Consider the following 22,627-nt stretch of genomic DNA (forward strand, 5'->3'; position numbering starts at 1 on the left):
GTAGCAGAGTCATTATAAAATATAAGTATCTTCCACTCTTCAGATTAACCCTCAAGTACACCACTTCTCAATAATAAGTATAAAAGGGACAAGTCTTTACAAACGTTTGCCTTTTATATAGAGTGAGAGACCCATGTGTGCTTAATGCAGCTTCACCCTTTACCCCTATTTTTCCAATTTAACTTTAAAATGGACTAATCACATTACATAATGAGACACTGAAGCCTTAGAAACGAAATACTGGAATATTCTTCCCCACTGAATCTGCAAGGCACTCTGTGTCTTTTTTCAGTCATCTCCTCCTAATCATAAACCTTCTACCACAGAGACCATACAACTGCCCACTGATATTAAAATACAGGAGTCCAGCAGATCTTGCCTGTACCACCTAGACTCTCACATTCTTCTTTCCTGTAGAAGCCTAGACACAGACCCTTCCCTCCTAGCATCTAATACACACCGGCTTCAGAGGTGTGGCCAATTACAATTTGCTCTTTTCCTCATGTGGAATCTCGAACCCACCGGATGTGAATGAAGCCAGCTGTGTCTCAACTATACTCAACTAGGGGGCTTTCAAGCCAAGCCCCAGTTTTAAACCTCACACACTGGCTGGAATTTGTAGTACAAAAAGGTCACTTGCACTAAGAAAATAAACCTGAATCTCGGCCATAGTCAAGGTGGTTGCTCTGTGAGTTTTCTTTTGCAGGAATTAAAAAAATAACTACATTTTTTAGTTTCATCACACAACAATGTAAATCTTTTTTTTTCTTCAATGTCTTCAGTCTATGTAGATGAATCATACTGTAAGAATCTGAATGTATTTTATCATCCTCAAAATTTATAAAATGGCTAATTTTATATATCTAATAATGGATGCAGGCTTTGAATAAAAATCACTCAAATCATAACCTATTCAACAGGGGCACATTCAAAGTATATACGAACATTTCTTACCTTTTTGCACAAATACAAAAATTCAGCCCATAAAGGAACCAAGCTTTTGTTAAAATGTTTTAATATCTTATTTTACAGCTTTAGACATTTTCTTCCTGAGACATACAGTACATATAATTTTTTGAATTAGAATGTCTATTCTATTCTATTCTTTATCAATAAAACCAGCACTAACTAGAAAATAAAATATCAATATCGAAATTGAAGTTGGTTCTGAAACTTAAAATATTCATTGACACAAAAATGTAAACCAACTCACTTTGAATATATAGGAGACCAAGAGGGATGATTACTGAAGATAAAGATAATGACTCAAGACGTATCCTAAAATTAGGCTTTGTGCTTCTGTGCTCCCTTTTCATTCAGCTGTTGTATTATTAACATGATAGGAAAACTTAATTTACATGAAACAGTCATAATATGCTCTTCTAAGAACTGTCCGTAACTTATTGAGGTACTTCTGTCATTAATACAAAAATATCTCTTTCTAAAAGTGTTGTTTGAAGTAGAGAAAATGTAACATGGAAAAATACTGTAGGTACAGACATGCCAAAGCTGTAACATCTAGCTATGTGCCAACTGATTATAAAAGCATACCAACAAAATTACTTTTATGTTTTTTTAAACACCGATAGAAACACATCAATCTTTCATAATTCAGTAGGACAGCTAGGATTGTTGTGTTTATTTAAGAGCTCTCTGAGAAAGTTCAGCAAAGTGTTGCATTCAGTAAACACGCATAGTGATGTTTCTTCTGCTTAGTAGATGTACTGTACAGTATGTCTCAGAATAGCTAAAATAGCATGTTATTCATTTATCATATTGTGTTTTTTTTGTATACCTCTTTTGTTTGTTCCATATCTGCAATTGGAATTCTGTCAGATAAGAAAAGATACATTTTAGTTGTGGGTAATGCCATAAATGCAGTTGGTCATATAAAAAGATACCTTGTGTGATTTCAAGTAACCATAAGTATTAGGATACATTCACTTTAAGGATACTCCAGAGTGTCAAAGGCAGTATTTGATTATATATCCTATTGCGGAAATGATTGCTTGAATTCAGAGATTCGTTGAGCACCTAAAAATCTATCTAATGTAATCATGTGATGCTGTTCATGCTTGCCAAGTTTTGTTGAAACTACTTTGTGCTTCCTGCTTGTTCTTGAGGTCTTTTTTCTTTAGCAGACATGGAGATTGACTTAGCTAGTTTAAGATTTTCATTTTTATTTCCTCATGATGAACTCCTTGGTTGTATTGTAAATTTTTTGGGTCATTGTTATGCTGCATATTGAACCTAATGACAATAAGTATGAAGCATTTTTTTTTCTGCAGAAGCAGACAATACATTTCTGAAAGCTTCAGAATTCATTCCACTACTGCCAACATTAGTTACAACATCAGCAATGAAAATGTTTGAACCAGTTCCATATATAGACATGTTTATTCAGGTAATGACATTACCTCTACTATGCTTCACAGCTGAGGTGGGTGTTGGAGCATCTGCAGTTACTTCTTTCTCCATACTTTGACCTTTCCATCACTTTAGTAAATGTTTGTCTTGGTCTTCTCTTTCCATGTAACTTTTTTCCACATCTCTGTTGGCTCATCTTTGTACTTTTGAGCAAATTCAACTCTGACTCTTCTATTCTTGCTGCTCATGAAAAGTTTACATCTTGTGGTACAGCCTTTGTAAGTGTGCAAATCATAAATTTCGATACCTTCACCATTGCACTGTGGTTTCTGATTTCACTGATAATTTTTTTATGGTCTTCCTTGACATCTCGGATAATTTCTCCATCATCAGCTGTAGATGTTGTTTCTAGGTCAGTGCAGTCTTGGCTGACTGTGGTTCCTTTCTTCTTCAGTATTTTCCAAATTGTTGATTTAGATATGCTCAATTTCGGATTCGTACTGAGTTTTTATTTTCATTCAGCTCCAAAATTGTCTTTGAAAAATGTATTTATTGCCATGAAAAACCCAGTCCTGTTTTCAGAAAGCATTCAAAATGAACAGACAGCCATCCCCAAAAGTTCAAATTTGGAAACAACACAGATAGAAAACCACCGTAAAAAACACTTATCCCACTCTTTTATTCTCAAGCTGACATTTGAGACTACAGGTGACACTTCCACACGACACCTGGGAGAACTCATCAACTGCCTGGTGTATAACAAAGATCGTATTGCTGAGAGGGTCTCTATGAACTTTGTACACACATTTTCTGCTGAAGCGGCAATATTTTATAAGGTGGTCATTTAGAACTGGATTGTAAGACTGCTGGATACAAGGGCTACTATGTAATTCTATACTGTTATATAGGAATACGTGCTACAAACCTACAGTATGTAATCAATTGTGTTAAAAGAAGTTATCTTTAGCAAATAGAGAATTAGGAAGATGTGTGTGATTTTGGAACACTGCCATTTGGATAAGCACAAGGAAGTGTGATAGATTACAGAAACATTTCTCCAACAATATCAAGAGGGCATTATGGGTTACCATCCATTCCACATCTCCATGCCAGTTTAGCAAGGAAGGATAACTTATTCTTTGCCATTCAACACTGTGGTCCCCTAGAGCAATATCTTAGGTTGGCAACACCATGTGCTTGCCTGCATCACAGAAAGCAGAAATATATATTGCACCTAGGCAAAGCTTTGCTACTGCAGTTCTCCAAACCAACTAATACTAAAAATGTCGAATCAGCTTAGAAGGAAGGGCATTGTAAAGGGCTTTTAACAGTATATTCAATACTTTTAATGTTTGTAATAGGAATTACATAAAAAAACTGATAAAAAACTTTGATTGCCCTTGTAGAACTGAACAGCCACACATTGTCTTTTTAGTCTTTCGCCATCTAGAACCCCATAGGATACAACAATATTCCTCCTTACTTTTAGTTTTAGTTTTGACTGTGTCAGAGGTCACACCTTTTCTAAAAATATTGAAATCTATAGAGTTGTTTGTTTTGCAATAAGGACCATCCTTTCAAAAGTGAGAGATTGTACCATCCACCATTTCAAATTTTGCATTGCATGCCTGGTACAGAATATGTTTGACCTGAATGCCAAAACTCCCCTAATACCCTTTTCATATGGAGTGCTAAAACCTTACTAAAAAGCTCGTAATCCACATTCAGGAGCTCCAATGAATTAAATCTTGTCTATCTTGTGGATCTGGCCATAAACTTTCCCAATCCTTATACAAATCCTTGAAAAGTACACCATGTTACATCTGCCTCCACTCCTTAGATCCCCAAATACTGACTATGCTGTCCTCTGCCTATGGATCAGTTAACTACAAACCAGTACTAACACTTCTGAACAAACTAAATTTGGCTTAGAACCTGCTACCAGCCAGAATTCATCTCCAAGCAGCCAAAATTGTTTATAGCTAATTACCTAATAACAGACACCTGACCATCTGAACGCACCTGTTAGCCAATTGTCCCAATACTCTTGCTGTGAATGTGTAATTCACCCAAAAGGCTACAACTCTTGCTAAAGATAACTTCTTTTAACACAATTGATTACATGTTAAAAAATAAATTACTAAGGAGTACATATTAGTCACGTTCATTGAAATGATTATTATTAGAACCCACACTGAAAAATTGGTCTAGACCTCACTGTCCCAATACTTTTGGAGGGAACTGTATAGTATAAATGTTAGTTTATTGTGATCATTGTTTATGTTGTCTCTTCATTGAGTTGCACATTAATCTCAGCATACTTCAGTCATTGCCATAACATTTCTTATTTTATAGATCTCATGTTGCATGGAAACTCTTTTCTTTAAAGCACATAATGAAATCCCAATTTTTTTGTGTGTAAAAATGTTTGGAGGAACCTGCTGTGTGTGGGGATGTCTTTTAGGAGATCTTTTTTCAAGAAGAAAAACCCCCTAGAGTTAGGGGTCTTCTTGTGCTGTGCACAGACAGTTTACTGTAGGAGTTGTGAATGAGGAGGCAGTGGCGATGTGACACAAAGCCTATGAAACAAAAATAAGCGGTATATTAAGAAGTTATTTACTGGCCTGGTGGAGACTGACAACGCAACAGGTTAATTGACAGCTTTCCTTTTTTTATTGTTCCCCCAATGGTAACCAGTCTAGCAAGTGAGTTATCCTTAGAGGAGTTAATGTTATAAATTGCAATTTGAAAGGGTCTAAATATTAACCTACCGTCAATAACTTAATTAAGCTGTTCGGAATTACAGCATGTTCAGAATTACAGCTAGAACCAGTGCATACTTTACTTTTCTACAGCCTACAAACCTGTTCAGTCATGTGCCCCACTGTGACACCATTGCATTACACGTTATGAATGTTTATTGAAAAGGTTTTGGCTTAACCCACTTGACAGAGGGCCAAAAACCTTGCCTTTATTGGAGGTATTTTGGGCCCGCATGCAGAGTGAATTTAACCAAGGTGGTGGTTACCTGCAAAGGTGGAGCTGGGGTGGAGGATGGATGCAGAAGAAAAGGAATGCGAGGAAGAGAACTGTGATTTTTATAGCATTTTTGAGAAGTAACTTGATGAAGGACATCAAGTTAGAGCAGCAGAGATGAACTGGAATGTGCTTACTCTTAAATCTTGGTTACAAACTCTGCGTAGTCAAAATGTGCATCAATCTCCTGGAGTCAAATACAAAATGAGAAGTGAACAACACCATATTCTTCCACAACACCTCTACTTTTCCACCCTAAATATAGTAGATCTAAGTAATGAGGACTTGACCATGTTAGGTACAGCAGTCCACAGCAGTGCTCTTCCACGGTCTTAAAGCTAACGATAGTTTTTACAGTGCTCTGCTTTTTCAGCCAATAGGGGGTAATGTTAGCTCTAGGAGGACTTGATACTTTACTTTCTGAAATATCCTCACGGATTACTGACTCAATACTTGCATAGAACCATACTGTGCTCCAAACGCTTGGATGGGTTTTTACTTTCATCTTTTGTTTGGCAAAGAGATGTTAAAAACATAATTTCCTGCAATGCATTACGCGTGAGTTTTTTTGGCACGTGGGAAAGATGATTAAACATTACAAATGGTTTGCCAGTTTTGTGTTCTGTATGTACACCCACTTTCTCTATTGTACCAAACAATATATAAAAAGCTATTCTGACAGCCTGAGGAATGTACACTGGGACACTTTATTGCTCACAGATGTCAAAATATGAAGATCAGCAACAGTTAAATACAATTACCTGAAATAAAATCTCTCTAATAAACCTCTTTTATGACATATGGTTTAGAATACCACTGCAGAATAAAAGATTCATTCCAACTTTGTAGTGCTTAGCCAATCAGAATTTCTGCTTACAATGAAGAAACTGGTCATACTGCTTAAGTTTGTCTCCCCAATTTTGAATATCTAGGTCAAACTTCACTTATGCCACCGTGCAGACAACTGAAGGCTCAAGAAGCAGAACTTTTGGGTGGCGGGTCTTGTGCCTTTAGCTTTCCATATTATTTCTGTAAAAAGTTGGACAGTATGTCATACACTTCTGAAAGAAATGTTGATTGTTTCTAGCATCACAAGGAGGTTTTGCAGTTGGGACAGAGTTGAGAAATACAACCCTTGGTACTGGAGAATCCTAAAAGACTGAGTTAAGGTTAAGGAGAGAGGTGAGTATGAAGGTTAGGATTGGGGTTGAATTGAATTTAATGTCAATCTTAGAGTTAGTGTAGGTGATAATTGGGAGCTGGGGTAGGGATTAGTGAAAGGATTAAGGTTATACCTTGGGATAGGGTTGAAGATATAGACTGAGCTCCTATAAAGAAAATCTACCAATATATTTTAATAATGAGTGTATTAATTATATATTTTTACACAAACTTTAACCCTAACTTTAAAACTGTACATTGCAGTTGGTTGCATTAATAATTTCCCAATAATTTCTACGTCTGTGTTTACAATCGGATTGTGTGGATTTACAATTTGGACGTCCCATAATACGTACTGACATTTACATCGTGGTTTATGAAATGTAGAAATGCAATATTATTTCATCTAAACTTGTATTATAAGGATCTCCAAAATTCTTAAAATGACTTCACCATAAATGGTCATTTATTGAAAGACCCACCAGGAATTTCCCTTGTTGAGTTATTTAGAAAACTTTAAAAGTACAAAAAGCTTTGTTTTGAAAAGTCCCTCCGGTAAATCTCAATGGTATACCACTTCCTTGCAATGATATACAATCTATGCACATGTGAAATGTATTTGCTGCACCTGCTAAAAACAGTTTATTTTGTCGTAAGTAAAACTTGACTTGAAATAAGGAAAAGGGTAAATAGATAATAAACGTTAAATTCGGGAGCTTTTAAAGTTGCAGGAACTTGGGAGCACACAAATTGGATGCCCACGCACTATAATGATCATATATTAATATTTGTAATTTGTAACATAACATAAATAGAAATATTGGTCTGATGTTACTCTTACCCTAATCCTAGCTCCAAGCCAAACACTAACCTGAACTCTGACCCTTTGCTTAGCTACAACACAAATTCTAAAACTAATGGGCGCTAACATCCCCTGAAGTCCTTATGGATATAGCTCAGACAGCATATTCTCCACGACTGTAATGGGATGTGTACCAAATTTCATTGCTTCATTGAAAGTCTTTCACTCTATACTTACTTAATTTAGCCGACTAACATCTATCCGCAACCTGCAAGTGTCAGCATCTTGTGTCCTTTTTCAAAATTAAAATAAATATAATACATGATGAACTAGGAAACATTATTTCCTTAGTTAAAATGCAAATAATAATTTTGTTTTTATATGCAGTCGCGTGCCAATTTGCTAAAATAGTCCGCTGATATAGTCATTTCTGTAACAAGGACTGTTTAACTTCTGATACAGATATCAAAACAGTACTGCAAGGAACCTGTATGTTTTTTATAAACAGATGTTATGATTCTGGAAATGTGCTGTAAACAATGTGAAAGCCACTACTGAAGTATAGAATGTCGCATATAGAAATAGCAGCCATTGTTTTTTTACAATACATTGATATTTTTTAAATAATATTTGCCATGCAGAGAAAAAGATTCAGATTTGTTGTAATTTTGTGCTATATGTGAAAGATGTTTTACAAATGTTCACAAACATTCACAGTCCCTTGAATCTTTCCATATGAGCAACCTCAGGATGCTTCATTTTCTATGTATTTGAGGTTTTTGGCTCCAAGGTTAGATTTATGGAGCAGCTGTGTGCTTTGTTCCACAAATTTATGTGCATAACAGTTTAAATACTCACACACTCTTTTGCTGAGTAAGCTCTTCTATTTTTAAGTGGTAGAAGAATTAACTGTGTTGTTTTTCTCACTGTAAATGTAGCTGGACCACCTTAATTGGATGCTTCTTTTTAATAGACAATAAAAAACTGAACCATTTCCTTACCTTTTTAAATAGATTTTCTTGTAGTGAAGTCTGGGTCTCCATACCTCATGACACCTGTAGATGGGAAAAATACCAGAACGTAGAATAGAACATAAGAAAAGATGGTTTATTAATGAATTCTTTAGACTTTTGTATGTTATTCCTTTCTTAGAGGCATGTTGATTTTCTCTAGCATCACAAGAACATTTTTCAATTAGAACAGTGTAGAGGTCTGTAGCTTTAGGTGTATCGAGGATCAATGAATCAAAGAGGCAATCTTTTCATATCTCTATTTTTTCAGTTTCATTTTGTTATAACTACAATTTTGTTACAGTTTTGTAGCCGAATGAGTCTAAAATGTCAAACAGCCGTTTCTGGCAGGAGTCCAGAGTTTGGACCTCAACAAGCTGACTAGCCTGAATGTGCAAAACTTCCTGCATAATACCGGATTCCCTTTCAGTCTCCAATAGTGACCCCTCTGTTTGTTACACACCTGTGAAACAATCCCCTGGAGCAGGTAATAACTCTTCTGGCTATTTTTCAAGCTATTTCTAAAGCTATAACTTAGTTTTTTCTGTAATGATTACCAACAAGGAACATGATATTCTCGATAAGGCTGTGCATTGTAAACGTCAGTATAACTTGATTTAAATTCTAATGATTTACTACTGTATGTAAGTAGCCATTTCTTTGCCTTTTATAGCTGTACACACTGTCTTGATGAGGACGAGGACAAGTTTACAGAAACACCCAGATCCCTTTCAAGCGTAGCTTCCTTCAGCTCAGAATCCCCATGTGACATTGCAACACACCCTGGAGCAGGATGCCACAGCCAGGAACATTTACAAAACAGATGTACAGCAAAGAGATTGTGACGAAAATGATTAAAACTCTTAAGCATAAAAGCTTTGGTGAAGTCCTCTTTGAGCTCCTCATCCGACTTGCTTTCTTCACTAGTCCTTTACTATCAGTAACCAAGTAGCTAAAGGACTTACAGTACCAGCTCCAAAACATAGCCTCTGAGACTTGAAAAGTCACTTGTTCAAAACTCAAAAGTTCTGAACATTATACCTTTAAAATTCCTGAAAAGCTCTCGTGCAGAAGATAATCTTTTCTACTGCAGGCTGAAACTTTCTTGGAAGTTTCTCATCCAAAATTCTTTAAACTTGTCCGGCAGAAACGTTAACCTACTATTTCCTGTGTCATTTGTTCCAGTATGGTCAATGACAACTGGATCAGAGCCACCTCTGGCCAGAAGCCTGTCCTCGCACTCAGGGAGGTCTGCATTTTGGGCACCAGGCAGGCACCACACTATAGATGTCTGCAGTGTAGTGGGATAAATATGTGCAAATCCAAAGCTTTTATGATTCTATTGTTCATTTCGAAACCAAATATGTGACTCATATTAAACAACCAAAAAATATTATGATTTTAAAGCCAACACAGCTTGAGGAAAAAAAATATGTATCCACTCCACAGTATATGTGAAGATGAACAGACAACCGACTACATTTAGTGCTTCAGTACAGATGAGTAAGGTGGTATAAGCTGAGATTCAGGCTCACTTTATGACAGTTTATTTCTGGCAATGTCGCACTTTAAGGAGCTTTCCTGTGGGGAATAGGAACAACATTAAAGCATTTAGTCATTAAGATCGTCTCTCAAACACATTTTCCCCACATTTTGATTGAGGTGAGCTGGAAAAAATAATTTGTTAATTCCTACGGTATATTTTACTTCCACACAGAATCTCGGGCTTCCCTCTGGCTTGTACACATTTCTTTTGTTCCATGATGTGTTGATTTTTAATAGTCTACTACATTCCTCCTGATCAAATTCTGGAACAACACACCAGACATACAGTATACTGTAGACATTTTGTTTTTAGTTTAAAAAAAAACTGGTGCCAGACTAGTAAAAAGAACAGTAATCACACCAGTAAAGAACTGCAAAATGGAGGAAATCAGATTTCCTGTTAAATCTACAAAGGTCCAGACATATGACTCTAAACAATAGATTGTTCTGGGTTTGGTGAAGTCATCGTAGTAACATAAAAATAAGGTCATGATGGAAAGCAGTAGATTGTTCAGTGAGATACAATATAAACTTGAAAAAACATTTTTTAAGGAGAGTCAAGTTTCAAAATTTAACTCAAACATGGCATTCACGATAATAAAACCAGTATATGGAGTTTCAAAAGTGCTGCTCATATTGAATAACAGTACAATATCCATAGGCTGCATTTAATGCTCTTTCACAGCAATTTTAGTTACAGCAGACTTGTCTGTCCCTTTCAAGAACAGACATTTACAACTTGAGGCAAATATGTATTTGTTTAATTCTAAATGAAGTTTTACTCTGAATGCAGACTCTAAATCCAGTGCAGTGCAAATTAATTACACTTATCAAAAGTCCCTTTTTCCTTCCTCCTGTTTAGACCAAGCTACATGAATTCAATTTACACATCAACATTGTTAGCAGCTCACATGTTTTGGCAACGGCTGAGGAATCCCAGCATTGCCTCATCTGTCAGTGGCGGAGCACATATAACTGGAAGCTACCCTGCAGTCTCTATAATGGATAGCTTCATTATCTTGCTATAATGTACAGACCTGTGCTCTACGCACTGTTACAATTACACAAACATCAACACAGTCAGGTCCTTCTGCCAGCGACGGGGGTCTCTCAGGACACTCTGCTTCAATCAAGGATTTCCAGAATGTCCAGGCCTTTCCAATCATCAGGACTTGACACGCAAGCAACTGTATGACAATGTGGTCCACACATATGTCAGTTTTAACCACTGCCAAATAAGGTGACTGATTCTGCCGTTGTTTTAGAATGGCATGAAGTAGAAGGGAATAATATTGCTGTGATTCCTGTGCAATGTTTCTTTCAGTCTATACCAGGCCACTGGTAAACATGTAATCCTGCTAAGGGTGAACTCAATATTAAGTAATCATTAGAATTAGTATTAGGGTATTGTTGGAAGGCACGATGTCACACATAACTTACCATCTAATGATGATACTATGTCAACGCCAAAAGTTTGGTTGTTTCTTTAGCACCGGCTTCAACACAATGATATGCTATAGCTAAAGTATGCAGCTATATTTTCCATCCAAGGCTCAGAAGCCAAACAAAGATTCTACTGTGTGAGCTTAAAACATTTTTGCCTCATTGCTTAATTATTACTATATGTTAAGAGTGCTTCCAAATGAGTTCAGAACCCTGGACAGCTCACAGCAGAAAGTTTCAATCCATCAAGATTGGTCATAGAAGCTCTTTGTCATCTCTTGAATGCCTTTGCTTGTGTGTAACATAAGCACCCAGTGCTCACTAGACCTCTCTCATTCAATTTTGATTCCTGTGTGACTATTCAGAGCTGTGATAAAACTAAATGGACACAGTAAGGGTGGAGACAAAGGAGACTTCTCAATAAGTTCTTCTTTCTTACAGTGTCCATTGGGGTATTACAGTATTAATAGCTTGCCTGTTCTAGGTATATGCTGTGCATTACTGAGACAAGACCAAGGCATTTTAAGGTGGACAGAAGTGGAAGTGATATTAATATATTATTGTTCCTTTAACATTAGTTATTAATTTTAGTTGTTTTAATTAAAATAAGAATGATTCAGTGATATCTTATTTGTCATGTCTCATAGATGTTTTATCTATTTTAGAAGAGGTATTTTTTGTGTTATTGCTTTAATATTCTAATTCAAATATTCATTACATTGATGGAAGTTTCTTTTACTAAGAATCCCTCTTGTATTTTTTTCCCTTTTTAATGTAATAATTTAATATTTGTTAAAAGTACAAATGCTACAGGTATACTCCAGATTGCAGGCTTATCAATACTCTATTCTTCAGTGTAGTCTAATTGTCTTGAAAAGTAAGCACTCACTAACTATATTGGTCTTACTTTCTTCTGGATCTCTCATTATTATACTGTACAGGGAAAAACACTTCTTTCACAATTGTAGCAATTAAATAGAGAAATACAAATTCTCAAACGTTTTGTTGTATCTGAAAATGTTTTCTACTGGATAAGACATTTTTTTAAAAATCGAATACATTGTATGTCTAAAATAAGGATTTCCAATACTCAAGATATTGTATGGGAAATGCAAACAATACTACAGTTCCAATAAAATTCATTATAAGAACAGCGAAAAACAGGAAATTTTGCGGCTTCATTGCACTGCATTGAGTCAGGTCAATATTATGTGTGTCAGGTTTAGTCCTAAAATTAAGCCTCTAGCAATTTTCTTCAGACATTGTTCTTTAGGTGGATAAGGGTGCATATTGCAGTGATGATTCAGAGCAGCAGATAATAAGTAATAACATACATTTCCACAATATATGGGAACAGAACACAATACGTCTACAGAGGGATTAAAGATATTTTTTTGTGGTTCTCAGTTGCATATCCTGCTATGGAATAACCGGACATCTGCCCATTGCTCGATGTGTAAAATGAGACACACCAAAAGCACAAATTTTCATTCAATTCTCATAAGGAACATTTGAGGTCCAGAGAAAGCTTATCAATCAGACATCCCCTGCTGAATGTGTTGGTTTACTGCTGCGAAGACAAATTTAAGTCCGGCCCTCCAAAGTGGAAAGAAAACAAAAATCTCTCATTCTGAGTAGTTGTGATTGTATTTTTTCTCAGATGTAAGCCTGTTTCATGAGGTAAGTAATAAAACGAATGTCCAGTCATAATGTTTTAGCAAGGATCAAAGCAAATGCCCTCTGTTTTAAAATAATCCCCACCCTTGAATTAAAGTGAAAAAATTGAAAATCTCCAGTCCCTTCACACGGTGTTCACGTCATTCTACAGATATGTTTAAGCTTATTAAGGTTTTCAAATCTGGTGCACTATCTCTCACAAGATAAAGTACTAAAAGAAAGTAGGTATAGCATCAGCTGAATGTTGTAGACAAATTTTCTAAACTTTTATCTGTCTACCATGCACAAACATATTGGTTGCTATACTGTACATTTGCTGTTTTCAGGTATCTGTGGCTTCAGTCTGTTATTCTAATGCATTGTTATGTAGTGCACACAGTAGGTTGCTGGGAAGGTAACACAGTGGCAGTTGGTCTAGGGTGGAGACAGAAGTGAAAACAGTAAAATATCTAAATATTATGAAAAAAAGAAGAGCAAGCTTCAGGGTGTGTTGTTAAATTCACTTGAAATGAACAAAAATTGAGTTTGTGATTAATGTAGTAAACCTTCAATTCAGCTCCTATAGTTTTAGCTCTGCTGCTTTTTGACTTGGGAAGAGAGTTGTAGAGAAACATTCACATTTGCCTTTTGGATTATAATTTCCACAATGACCTACTAATAAGAGCAGGTGAACATTCCCTTCTCTAAGGTGCCATAAATTCTCACTGTGGTGATTGACATGGGTTCTACCTTACAGATTACTGTTCGCAATTAGATTAGAATAAATTATTACATTGCGTACAATGCATATTAACGTTTGGGCTAGTGATAACCTGTTTTTCTCCTTTGCTCATGTTGAGCATGTTGCCTGCAACCGAGAAAATAGCCAGATATGGATGAGATCTTTTTTGTGCTTCCAAAGAACTCTGATGTTTTTAAATTAGAAAAGATTTGCAAATATTTTCAAGTGATATTTAGAAAACTGTACAGTTACTACAGTTTTTTGCATCACATAGAGCATTAGGTTTTGCAGAAAAGTCTAGAACATCAGCTCTTATAATCAATAAATATAAAAAGAAGTGGACCTTTTTACTAGCCAATCTGTTCCTTCTTTATTTTTGCTTATGGTACAGCGTTTTTTCCAGCTAGCTTGTGGGCTTTTTTGCAATGGCTAACCAAATTCCAATGGACTTTAACCTATTCAAAACTTGGTAAAGGTGTGCACAAGTTACATAAGATTATATACTGTATTAACTGTATTGCATTGCTGATAAATTATTTCATATTTCAAAGCAGGTGATAGAGGCAGGCCAGTCTATTCTAGATACTGCATCTCTTTAGACCTGAATGCATGCTCGCGATGGACTAACGTTCTTTCCAGGGTGTATCCTGCCTTGCGCATTTGCTTGCAGGAATAGGCTCTGGCTCTGCTGCAACACTGGACTGAATGAAGAGCTTAGAAAAATGGATGGATATTATGCTCACTAAGAAAACATTTTTTTTATTAATGTTCAGCATCGAAGAGGAGTAATCCGTTTTTACCATTTTGATATTGGAGACCTCTGCTTTGGTTAAGAAAATGTTTGGTTTTAATGTAATGTTTGTAATGTAGGAGTTGTTAATAATAACAAAGTTACTGTTAGTTAAACAATGTGGAATTCTTGCAAATGTATCCACCACAGCATGATCCCCATTGACTCATGGTGCCTCTGACATATCTAGAAAATGGTCAAGCTCACTCCTGAGCTGGCCTGCAGATATGCAATGACTCAGAGGGTGTGTGCTAGGAAAGGTCAAAATGAGTCGGTCTCTCATGCTACCCCAGCCACCATGAACAAAAGCAAACACACCCTAGAATTGAATGATGTGAAAAATCATATATTCCTCACTTTCATCTGCATTTTATAGCTATATAAAATACAACAGTGCATAGCAATATGCAATACAAACAATGATAGAGTGAGATAAAGAACTGGCCCTGGCGTTTAAATGACAAACTGGCTCACGTCCAGGCTATGTAGGCAATCACATAGGATATTCTGTTATTTTTTCCAGTCTTACTAGTAGTATTCTAAGCAATACTGAAATGGAAATGTTGAATTATTTAACATGGCTTGACCTTGACACATTATGCACAGTGATTTTAGGTAACTGCTAAGTCCATTTTTATCGGGAATATGGCACTTTTTGCCTCTAAATTTTTCTGCCCTTCCCCTTCCCCCAGTTGTTTTTCAGTTGTCTTTGTGTCCATATTCTGAGACCACAGATAATTCACTGCACGATAAACTACAGGTGTATTAAGGGTGATACGCTATCGGTATACGCTTCTGTGATACAACCAGTGTAGATCACCAGCTGTGTAAAAAACAGTACAGGAGAATGTCAGGAACAGTGCAGATTCCGCTTTAGAGTTAACGCACTGACTCAACTTGGCCATGTGTTTTCACTGGCTTATTTGGGCTGGTTGACATCAATATGAACGTGGGAGAAAGGGTATGGGGGGCAATGACAACTGAGTGTGTAAATAACTGCGGTGTTACTTTTTTAGCCGTGTTGACATTTGCAGTCTCTCCACATAAACTGACCCACTGGCCGTCTGAATGGATCTGGCATTAGCTCAAATTACCCAAAGGCCAGTGCAGCTGTGAATATGAAAGACAGGTTAATTTCCATGTTTTAGCTCTAAAGGGTCGCATGGCACATTGAATTAACTCTGTCCTCCACCAAATGGGGCAGAGCAGGCTTTTAAGACTCATGTCAGTGTGTAGGATGAGCGCTCCAACCCGTTAAATTTCTTTGCCACTGAAACCACTGTGTTGACACATCAAGGCCTGATGGCCTAAGGCCTAAAAACTTGTGTGACTGAAATGTCACATTTATTTACTTTAAAAAAATCACCAAAAAAAACCCCAACTGCAGTTGAAAATACGCTGAGAGTCATTAAAAACACAACAAGTGCTACTGGATCCAATTCACTTCTGCAGCACGTTCAATATCTCTAAGGTAAGAACATTTTTGCTTTTTTGACAAGCTGATCTTGCTTGTCTCATAATGGGTGGGATTCTCTTTCATATATAATCCAGAAATGCTCAGAAGCTGGTAACTGCTGGCCAAAAGACATGAGAGGATTTTTTCGGGCAGAGGAGATGTTTCAAGCAGCCAACATGCCCAGTTTTGATTTAAATACAATATTAGTGAGCAGAAATTTGTACAATAATTCTAAACTGCGCAGTTTAAACGAAATGACTACACAGGGGCTATATACAGTATTCCGTTGTTTTTGTTGCACACTTGGCAGCCATTATCTGACGAAGTTGTAAACATGACAGAGCATGACCTGAGAATAAAGCAGCTGATCCTGTATGAGACAAAGACTTTATTAATCACTGTAATGCCTTTAAACAATCAAATTTAAAATATTTTATCAGAGGTGATTGATTAAGCAAACACATGAGATAATACTGTACCTCCTACTTTATTTAAACAGCTGCATTGCTTTCTACTAAAACTCTGTTGATCGGGTTATAATGTCTTAGCTGACCACTATTTCTTGATCTGGTCAGTCTAGAGCGTGTAATTCTGTAAAGCACACTGTGGCAAACTATTATTATAGTAAATAGTAATTGATTGAAATATGTATTACTTCTATTAGGCAAATAAAATTAATGGAACTCTTTTATCTATCCTTTAATAAACATGTGTGTTTCTCTTGAGAGATGTACATTCTTTACTTTGCATTAGAAAAAAGGTGGAATGGATCGTCGTTTACCAATAGCTTCTAGATGGCAACAAGAAACTGAAATATTTTTAAATGTGAGCTGCAAAGCTCAGTCACAGAAATGGTAATAATCCTATCTGTAGCAGGAAACGGGGAATATCAGAACTTTCACATCTAATGTTTCTTTACTTCCGAATTCTAAACATCGAGAACAACAAGAACAGACATGCCTGAGTTGCTGATGAAAGGAGTAGCTTTTACACTATTGTTCAGCAGTGAAAACTGGAACATGATCTTTTGCACGATCTGTGCTTAGGAGCTTTGGTTTGCAGAGCATTCAGCTTGATTTTATCTCCGCGTTGTCACTGCTATTGCGATTACAGGGTTGTCTGAGGTTATGCAGTACAAACAGCATGAGGCAGTCTGCAGCCCATTCTTCACCAGATGTTAATGAGTAAATCACTTTCATGTTTTATTTCTTTGTGAACATGGAAATCATTTCAATCAACAAATCTGAGTTTCTAACCAAGTATAATGCGTAATTCTTTCATTTCAAAAGTTTTTTTAATCTTTTAATTTGAAGGTCTACTCATTTTAAATCTTGATGTAAAGTTTGCCATGCACCCTAGTTAAGATGCAAACATGTAATTTGTCCAGATATTGGTAGTCAGTCAACTACCATTTTAGAATAAAAGCTCTTGTTCTGCATCTGTCTATGTCTATGAAGTAACTGTATGATAGTGCACTGCCATACAAGGTATAATATAAATTATTTGGAATTGACTAGTGATATTAGAGATGATTAGAGTTAAACATAATAATTACAGACCACCTCCTGCCTCTTTACAGGAGGTGTGCTATAGCCTGGAGTTAGATATCTACTGCAATTAGAAAACTGGCTGTGCCACTCACTGACTGAAGCTGAGATGGTGTTAGTCTATACTGTAAGTGTTAGAGTGCTGCCAGGGCCAGGTGAAGCAGAATCAGTTTAGTTTATGCCAGTAACCCTGCTCTGGATCTCTGGACCAATGCCACTCAGACCTGCCTGTTGTGCCTTTCCATTGAATTCTGGTATCTCAGTGCTGAAAAGTGGAAATGGCCGGATAATGCATATGTCTGAGAGTATACATGCTCATTGTTTTGTCTCTTCAGGCATGTGTAGGGTGGATATAGTCGTAACTGGTACTGAAAAACAATGCGAGGTTAAGAGTGTGTACAGTATGTTGGTGGTGTTAATGGGATTAATTGGCGATTCCTCTGTATTAGCTCATTCTTTATGTAAAATAACATGGTATCAGTATTGGCTTTTCTAATTACTACAAGAATAAAGAAGACCCAGATGTCACCTATAAAAAGAGAAGTACTGTATATTGAACAACAGTCTCTGGAAAATGAAGAAAGCTGTTAATGTCCCCGAAAGACAATATTGGTGTACATAAAATATACAGCCTTGTTTGCTTTTGATAAAGTTCTTTCAAATTTAAATCACCTGTAGTAGGAATTTATGGTAATGTATGCAGCTGTACTGGGATCTTGTTAATTAACAAAGTACAGGTAAGGGCTCAGCGCTCCAATTAGGGGAAATTAGTGAAGAAACAGGGAAAAGTGGAGTACTATCTGTATTAGAACCACTGATCCTCCTCATTGGCATCAATTAACTTGAATTGAAGAATGGTTTCAAACAAGAGAAGATGATTTGGCCCTTAGAGTCTGTTGGGTTGTGATTCTGCTAGGCTGTTTTTTGTATAGTCAGCAAATTAGTCAAGTTTGCAGATGATACTGTCCGAGCACAAGCAAACGCAGCAGAAGTGGCAAAGGAAATTCAAGAAGCCTTAGACTGAATCGAACTGAGCAAAGACCTGGCTAATAAAATTTAATGACAGGTCAGATTTACATACAGTAGCAATCTAACAGTCATGTGAATGATCTGTAGGAATACAGTACAAGGCACAGCTACTGTGGAACTTTATTCAGAAAGGATGAGTAGCAAGGGTGGGGTTTGCATGAGTGAGGGCTGCAGGCTTGGTAAGTGTGATTCAGAGCTATGCTTTTAGTTTGCATTACATGGTTTTCAACCCAAAAGCAAGTTCATTACCAATACAGCCATCTGGACCCTAGCATCCATTGAAAAGGTACAGATATTGTTATTTCATTATATATTTTTTTCATTTAAACATCAATAGTACTGCACATATACAGTATATATAATTACTGTATATACAGGCAACATTTTATAGGGGTGGTACAGCAGCTCAGTGGTTAGTTTTCTGCCTTTGCCCTGGGTTCAGTTCCGGACCTGGGGTGCTATCTCCATGGAGTTTGTACTGTATGTTCTCCCTGTGTTCGTATGGATTTCTTCCAGGTGCTCTTGTTTCCTTCCACAGTCCAAAGACATACTGGACTGAAGCAGAGACATTTTGTTTTTTAGAAACACATTTTAATATCACTCTTAAATACATACACTGAAGTTTCTAGACATTGGTTGCTATGGGCCATTTGAGGTATAAAAGCTCTCTGACCTCCTAAGTCCTTCAGCATTTTACATCTACTATTTACAATTTAGCAGTTCGGTGGTTTGGAGGCTTGTTTACCTACTGTGGGTCCTACTGTACGTTTTCCATTACTGTGACCAGTGATTTGCATGAAATTTTGGAATAGAGCAGTTCTTTCTAGATCATAAAAAATTGCCTTCAAGGTGCTTAGTATAGTACTTCCCCAAGTACAGAGAGAAATGAATACTGAGCTGCAAATGCAGAATCAAACTTCCTACTTTTTGTTTTCTTAGTATTTTTACCTGTTCTAATGTTTCAAACATTTATAAAAGCGAACTTCTGTCCTGAATTAAGATGTTTTACTAGTCCTATTTATACTGATGCATAAGTTTACAATCAAAGCCCTGGAAACAATTAGATTATGTTACTGTTACTGTAAAATTTACAAACTGTTTTTTCGAGTCATAATAGATTATACATGGTTACAGTATCTATTTTACATCTATCCGATACAGTATCTATTTTATATCAGATTAAAGAAAATTCCAAATTATTTCACGTTAGTATTTTATTTTGTTTTCTGAGACGAGAAGACCAATTGAATTCTAGCTGTACCATAAAATATTAATTCGAAGCTTCACATGTAGTCAGATAATGGATTAGTGAATATTGGTCAGTTTCAATCACATTTGGTAATTAGTAGGTCGTGAATCGTGAATCTTGATTAAATAGAGAAAAAAGGTAGAAAACCAATTAATGACAGAATGGTATAGAATGTTTGAAGTACACTTGTATTATTGCCTCCAGGAATATCCCATTGGACATTACATCTTAGGTCCTGCCTCTGTTGTGGATGAGTCAACATCAGTCCGACAGCATGTCTCCTTTTCCCTTCAGCTACTGAGTCAGGTGACGTGTCTTATTTCCCGTCTGGTATTTTTTTCTTAGCTGGTGGATCAGTGTAAGAGTTTGCCACCCTTACTGCGCTCCTCCTAGCTGTAACACTTAAGTGTGCTGAAAATAGCTTAATGGCAGACACCCTAAAATGTCTGTTTCATGCCCCTACTTGGTATGTGGGTTGCTTGAGCTGACCCAATATTTTGGCTCACACCTATTTTCTTTGGAGTGTACTGTCCACACTAATTCATATGCCTGAAGCCCCTTTTTCGTTGAAAACCCCCTTCCTGCATACCCACCCTCTTTAACCAGTCATCGAAGATGGACTTTGGGACATTGACTCTGTGTCCTTTCTACCCCACTCATCTCTTTTTCAATATTTCATTGCGAGAAACGTGTGCAAGCACTGTTCACGAAAGATCGGAATCACAGACCCAAGAATCCTGAAGTCTGGAGGCAATGTACAAGACATTCCTGGATGATTACTGACATTCATACCAGTTACTATTCTTGAGACAGGCTGGATCCGATGGGCTGCTCTGCCTGATGTGGTACAATTGCTCAGCTGACCTTGTTGTCTGGTCACAATAACTCACACCTTTATCCAAACAGTTTGATGTGATTTTTATTTCTGCAGCTCCAAAGCATTCCCAACGGTTTACACCTCATGAGCAAATTTTGAAATACGAAGAACAAGTTTATTTTACAGCGAGGGATACATGAAAAACAAAGGAATTATTATTAAACATAACCTAATAAATCTCAGTGCAGCATTTTTTCAGTTTGCATGAAGCCTTCCAAAAAGCCAAACTGGTAATTTTCCATTCCCCATCTAAACACAGCAGAAATGTTGTTCTTCTTACTTTTGAAACATCTCTACTTGTTCTTCAGTTTTGTCAGATACTTAGAACATTATTAAGAACTCAATTGAGTCCCTTGAGGGCTATTTGCTAAAATTAAATGGAAAAGAACAAGTGACTTAATGGGAAACTTGTTTTTGACACTATCAGTCAAAATTGTTATCACTTGTACTAGGTCTAAAACTGGGTCAGACGCAGGTAAAGAACATCAAGGGTATTGCTGAGAGGGACATTACTTTCAGAATGTAATGCTTGTTTCCTGTTGATGCCCACAATTTTGCTTAAACAACAGTTTTTGTTTTTTTTTTACTACGAACACATGCAAAACCAGTGCAGAAGCTGTGTAATGTAAACCTCCTTAAGGCCACTGCAGTTCTTCAGGGAGCATACTCATAAACACTGTTGGTACTTCAGTAGCACCTACACACTTTCCACCACCCAACTTCAAGAGAAATCAAGTGAGAAAACCAAATTGAGTGAGCATGTTACCCAGTCAGCAACTGCAAACCACAGCCTTCTTTAAAGATCAAATAATTCCAGTATGTCATTAAGAAATGCATTTTCACACCCTCAGTAAAGAAATCCAATGTGGCATGATTCCCATTTCCACTGTGATATGATATTATTTCCTCCTGCACTGCATATTATTATGCAATATTTGATACACTGGTGAAGCTGTCATTCTTATTTAAGTGACCTTTACTCTGAATAACTAAAGGGATCTGTTATTAGCTAATCATTTCCTATCGCTGTCACTATAGTAATCTGACAACAATACAAATAAAAAAGTCTATGATAATATATTTAAAAGCTTAGATACAATATTCCACAACACATAGTTTTCATTTGTGTTAATTTAAGGCATTATCTGACATATTCAGATCTGTTTCCTTTAACATTAACTCTGTTTTTAATGTTTATTTTCTCTTTGTGTATCTTCTCTTGCTATGACACTCCTTGGTGACAGATAAAATGAACATTAACTCAAAATAATTTTACGGAGCTGCAGGTAATACTAACAGTGAGAGCTGAAGTCAGAGTGTGAGGTCCCAAGATGTAAGTGCTATCTGTGCACCTAAAAAAAATGTAGCGTTACTTAAATGACACATACACCAAGATTAAAATTAAGATTATGTGATTACATACACCAATCTTAGCCATCTTAACAATAGACTTAGCCGCTTAGAAAGCATTCCTTTGTCTTTAGCTGACATTTACCTTAAAAAGACACAAAAAAACTTTGGAAGAATGCAATGCAAAGACAATTGTGTAATTTTAAAAATATTTTCCAGCATAAAATAGCCAGCATATAAACTACTCTTGATGATAAGAATCAATCTGTACATGAGCTGCTCTTGCTGATAAGATTTGTGGTGCGTGAATTGTAGCACAAATGTGTCACGTGGGAATGCTGTGAAGTTATCTCTAATGCATGCAGATATCTAATCAAAACCTGCATTGAAGTACTGACATTTTATTCAAAATTGGATCAGATGTTATCTAAGCTTCTTCAATGAGTCTACATTACGTACACAGTACTTATTTATTTTAAAAAGCTCCATTCTAAAGTTGCCTCTTTGAAACATTTTGGAGGCAAAAATAAAAACTATTTAGTAAACACACTGAAGATTATATCATTG

This window comes from Atractosteus spatula, chromosome 4 (genome assembly GCF_055471065.1).
Source record: "Atractosteus spatula isolate fAtrSpa1 chromosome 4, fAtrSpa1.hap1, whole genome shotgun sequence".
Taxonomy (NCBI): Eukaryota; Metazoa; Chordata; class Actinopteri; order Semionotiformes; family Lepisosteidae; genus Atractosteus; species Atractosteus spatula.